This window comes from Lycium barbarum, chromosome 10 (assembly GCF_019175385.1).
Source record: "Lycium barbarum isolate Lr01 chromosome 10, ASM1917538v2, whole genome shotgun sequence".
In the NCBI taxonomy this organism is placed as follows: Eukaryota; Viridiplantae; Streptophyta; class Magnoliopsida; order Solanales; family Solanaceae; genus Lycium; species Lycium barbarum.
The window spans coordinates 14,631,393-14,637,471 of record NC_083346.1 but is presented as its reverse complement, the minus strand read 5'-3'; positions in this window follow the sequence as shown (position 1 = coordinate 14,637,471).

Sequence of the window (6,079 nt, the reverse complement as noted above, 5' to 3'; positions counted from 1 at the left end):
AAAGGCAGATTATTTAGCCCTAATAAAGTTGCACTAATCACGCAATCAGCTTGATATTTGTCCCCAATTCTCTCCTCTTTCACAAAGTATCTGTTTTTCTTCCCTTATCTTTTTCATGTTATTTTCACTAATTCAACATCAGTGTCAATTCATCCCCATCCCCATCCAAAAAAAATCCGATTTTTCTTCTTTGTTTTCCTTTATTTTTTTACAAATCCAATCTTATCGAAGATGTGTCTCGTCGTCGTTGTCGTTGCCGGAGAAGAGAGGGTAATATGGTTGAGATTCGTAAGAAAAAAGTGATGAGAACTTGCAAGAGAGATTCTTTCTCTTTTCTCATCTATTTTCTCTTTTTCTTCTTCAGGGAAAATAATAATGAATTTCATCGAAGCTTTATTTTGGAATTCAGGCTTTCTAAAACTATTATTCTTTGGATTGGGTATTGTTGCAAATGATTGAGAATATCTTTATGAGCTTATATCTCAATTTTGAGGGTGTTTGGTGAAGATTAGAGTTAATTTTGGTTGGATTTTCATATTAGAAGATTGTATTTTAGAAATTGTACAAAAACCCTATTATAATTGTATGTTGTTGTAGTTGTGAACTTCATGGTGTAAACTCATTTGTTGAAATGTAAATCTCTACCAGTTTGAATGTTTTTTCCACGGTTCGAATAGTTTCTATACAAAATACAGTTTTGATATAATATTTAACTCGACGTATTATATCGGTATGAAAATTGTATAAATCGATATAAAATGTGTATATAACTGTATATATTTTGTATAAAAGTCTCATGTTAGGTTTCTAGGAAAAACAAATTTTGTGTATAAAACTGTATAAAATCGATATGAAATATGTATATCACTGTATAAATTTTGTATAAGTTCATATTAGAGGTTTGGAAAAAACCAAATTTTGTGTATAATACACAGAACATACAATATATATACATATAACATACATTTTATGACATACAAACTTACACTCGTAACAATACACACAACTTATATATATTTGATAGAAAATGGAGGGGTTTTTTGTTTGGGGGGGGGGGGGGGGGGGGGGGGAGGGGACATACACATTTTATACAAATATTATACATTCACGTTAAAATTTAAAAAATAAGGCCCAATTTCTTAATAAAGATTCCAGGTGGCCTGTATATATGATGTATACAATATCCGTACATATTTCATAAACATTTAAATTAACTACACAATTATCATAATTTACTACACAAGAACTAGGACTGAAAATCAGCCAAAACTAGTTCAAATATTATCCAAATTGCCCCAAATTTTAGATTCGAACTCCCCTCGACGTTCTAGTTCTTTTGAGATATCACCCACTCAAAACGAAGTTCATTTGTGGCAAATCGATTTTTCAAACTCGAGCTTCGATCTCCTTTAATGGCTGACAATGAAGTTTTTCTTTTAACTTATTCTTCTATTTTCAACTTCTTGAAAACTTAAAATGAGACTTGAATCACGGGTGAAGTTGAGAGAGAGCTTTTTAGTCATTTTTTCACACAACAAATGGAACCCAAAACACAAACTAAATTGGACCACTATTGAAAGTGGACTCTTACTAAACTGAAAACGGAAGATACCCTTAGCAACGGGAAATTTGTGGGTTGATGAAGATGAATTCATGGTTGAAGCTGAGTGAAGGATAAAATTCTAATGAAATCGCACCTTGAAACAATGGGGTAGAGATAGGAACTTATGAAATTAAAAAGCAATTTTGATGAAGAAGGAAACTGAAAATCAGGTTCCAAAATTTGTGGGGCTCATAAATCAATTTTTCTCTTCCTTAAATTAAGCCAAAAAGTATGTTGAAAGCACAAATCTGTTATGTTTTGTAAATTTGTTGTTATATTTTGTAAATAAGGAAAACTATCCTTATGTTTTGTAATATAAGGTCTTAACTAGTATTATTAGGTCATTTTCCCTTAAGTCTACCCATACAGGAAAAATTGGGTTGCTAACCGCTTTTAGTCCCCCAACAATTACTAACTAGTTTACCAAACATGGCCCGAGTATACACTATCTATAGATTTCGGATGTATATGTTGTGTATAGGTATGTATAGATATGCATATTATATGTATAGGTATGTATATTATATGTATACTTAGCGTAACCTGTAAACTGCATATACACTCTGTACATATTTTGTAAACTAGATGGCCGTACTTGGCTATAATTTTCCCTTTAGAATATATCAAGTATTTGAAAATATTTAAAGTTAAACCGACTTTGAACAACTTTAGATCACTCTCTTGCAGCTTCTTTTTCTTCTTTAATAGGCTTGCTATGACAAAAACTAAACAATAGAAAAAGTAACAAGCTAAAAGGATGAAGATTGATGACTTTCATGTTTTGTGATTAAAAATTTTAGTTCGTTGATAAAAAAAAAAAGTGAATTATTCCGAAATATATATAATAATAAAAAAGTCTATGAAAGTTTGAAGATCATTTGTAACAATTATGGTTCTCCCAAGTGAATTTTTATCTTGAGATTGACTATGGATGGCAGACTTACCACAAGGGACAAGTCTGTTGGAATTAATGGTGGAGTTAATTTGGTGATTTGAATGATCAGATTAATGGCTCATTAAGCCCTCTTAATGGCGGGGTTAATGAATCATTAAGTCATTTTTGAATTTTCAAGAAAGAAGTTAATTATTTCCGGTTTATCAAAATTGTGAGCTTTTGATTGAAGGAAAATATTGGTTTCATACACGGCTCTTGTTCATGAAGTAATTTTATTACTGAGATGTTCACTTCGACAACATTATTTAATTTCATATGCAGTTATCTTTGTCAAATAGCTGCACTTTTGGAGACATGCTAATAATAATATTAGCGGAAACGATGGGCAACAAGGCTAGCTATGGGACAAAGAAAGATTAGAATGGATACGAACTCGAGACAACAATAATGTTCTTCGGGAATGAAAATTTTCATATTTCAATGGGAAGACAAAGACAATTTCAAAATGCAAGAAAAGAAAGTGGCAGAAATCGGGTTTTGTTTTCTTACAACTCTGCTCTTATTTATTTATGAATATTTATAAAATACTAGTGATATAAGTGATTAGGGTAGATATCAATATATTTTTATGATGATCTTAAAATGCATACTAAGTGTTGGACTAACGTATATCATATGCTTGTGGTGATTTGCGATCTCATCATATATTTTTGACCTAAATATGTTGCGTGTAAGATCATGTGGAGTTTAATTTCAAGTTGTGGAATGATATGAATAACTTAAATTGGGAGGATCATATCTACACTTGAAAATTGTTATACCTTTTTTGACCATGTGAACAAATGGTATTTACATTTAAATATTAACTTAAGATTGGTTAACCTCTACGATAATTTTAATAAAGTAGGTCATGCCAATGTTGCTTCTATTAAAAGACTTAGAAATATGGATTTAATTCCTGCGATGAATGTTAATGAATTTTCTAAGTACCCAGTTTGTATAGAAGCAAAATATAGCAAAAAGCCTTAAGACTGTCACCAGTAGAAATATAGATGAACTAATGCATTCAGAGTTAACTGGCTTCAAGAACACAGTTAGTAGTGGTGGAAAGATACATCACATCTCTTTTGTGGATGTCAATGTGATGAAGTTTAAAAATCGGCAGATATCAAGGTAGAAGTTCTCTAAAAGCATTGTTGTGAGTGAAGAGGTAAAACACTTTTCGACCTATCAAACACAAGCGATAGAAGGTAAAATTATTTTTTACCTAAAACTTCTTCACTAATGTGGGATATATTTTCATGAGTATAAAATTTTATTCTCAAAAGAGTGAAGATTAATGAAATGAGAAAAAAAAATTCATCATGAAAGACGTGATTTGCAAATTTGAGAATGCTTTAAAAAGAGTTTTACAAGTGCATATATTAATCTTGAAGTAATTCACATGTTATTATTAGTACATGATGATTTTTATCTCCAATATTGACAGATGTGTCATTGTGGGAGAACTAGCTACACAAATTTTTTTACATTGTGACTCACACGAGGAAATTGAAATTGCTAAGAGTGTCGTATACAATGAAAAAAAAGGCACATTCGCGTTAGACATGGCGATGTCAAGCAGTTGTTGAAGCGTAGAGTTATTTCCTTGGAACTTGTAAGGTCCGAGAGAAATTTGGCGGATCCTTTAACTAAGGGTTTGGCAAAGAGAATAATCCTTGAAACGTCGCGGGGGATAGGGCTAAAGCCCATTAATATGGTGGATACTCGTTTGTGGTCAAACAAAGCCATATAAGTCGTCAATGAACACTAAATTTTCTATCCCTATGGCGTGTTGTAGTGTTTTGTAAGGTTGAGTTTTACTCTCAATCCATAGCCTGTTGTTGGTGCTGCTTTTGAGATACACTTGATGGATTTACTTGAGTTTTACTCTTAATGTTTCCATAACCCATTGTGGTGGTGTTATTGAGAAGCAATTAATGGATTCACCCTTGATTTGAGAAGGTTGAGCTTATTCTGCTTTTAATGATTCCATAGCCTTATAGTAGTCTATGTTAAAGATAGACTTGACGGAATCACCTACGTGAATATAAAGATTTGGCCGCCTTTTATGAAAAATTTGGGCTGTTTTTCTAGAACATTCATGAGACCTGAGGTTTGGTGCATGACCATAAAAGAACTTTGTTAGTATCGCGGAGGTTGCATAAAATTAAGGATATGGTATGTGTTTTGGGGGTCTCGATTTAGGTCCATTTAGTTCAAGAGTACTTCAATTTATGGATATTAGTTGTTGCCTCATTTCACTACGTGTTAATTCAAATCGAAAGATATTAACACTTAAGTACATGTTCCTTCCTTTTGCCCATAATTTGTTCTTTCTATTTATCTTTGCATTAGTGAGGGATTGTTGAAATTAATCCTATCTTTTCTTTTATTGTGTAATGCAAAGAATATGAATACGTTCAAAAATTAATTCTTGTAACAACCACTTCAATTTCTATTAATGGTGAAGTTAATTTGCTGATTTGAATGACTAGATTAATGGCTTATTAAGCCCTCTTAATGGCCGCGTTAATGACTCATTAAGTCACTCTTTGACCCTTCATATATTTGTCCTATATAAGCCACACTAGCTCTGAGCTTTTCCATCTTAAAATATACTCTATTCCTCCCTTCTTTTTCTAATAGTTTTATGGGCAATACTGTGTGCAAATCTCCAAATTTTCAATCACTAGTGCAAGTGTTTGAGAATGCTGTGGAGCCTTGGGAGCGATTGGTCTTAACGATTTGCATCGGAATTGGGTTGAAATCACTTTCAAGGCAATATCTATCCACAATGCAACTTTCATCATATATGATGATCCTATCGTTTTATTTAATTTACTGATTGATATTGTTAATATTTCCAACAAGGACATCTCAATGGGACATAGAAACTAGTTTCAATTGTCTTCTATGTGCACTGAAAAATGAAAGTGCTCAACATCTATTTTTTCAGGGTACTTATTAGGTAGGCTTCACTTGGAGGAGGCTATTGAGGTAGCAAGGCATAATTAGGATCAATTTAGATTGGCAACAAGAGATGCAATGGGCAGTTCAGTTTTGTGGTGGAAAAAGTACTAGAGCTGGTGTTTACAGGATTGTCATGGCATCATTAGTATTTAGTATAATTCACGTGGCAAGAAAAGAACAACAAGATTTTCAAAACAAAGAAAGGCCAGCAGAGGTACTTATTCAATTGATAGCACAGGAGGTTTTTCTTCATAGCTGGTCTAATTTTTGTAGGTTTGTTAATGATGGCGAAGTGCACAAATAGCCATTTTTAGGAATATTGTTTAAAAGATAGTTAAAATTTACAAAAATGGTTAAAGTTTAGCCACCTTCAAATCAAATTCTAAATCTGTAGGTCTAAAGTTTGAACTACTGTAACCCAACTTTACACCTCTGGTTTGAAGTTTTGGTTTAGGGAGTTTAAACTTCAGACATTCGGTTATGATATTAGGCTCCGACAGTTCAAAACTTCAGATCTGAAAGTATGGAGAAGAAGAAAAAGGAGGAGGAGCGATTACTTTGAAGAACTA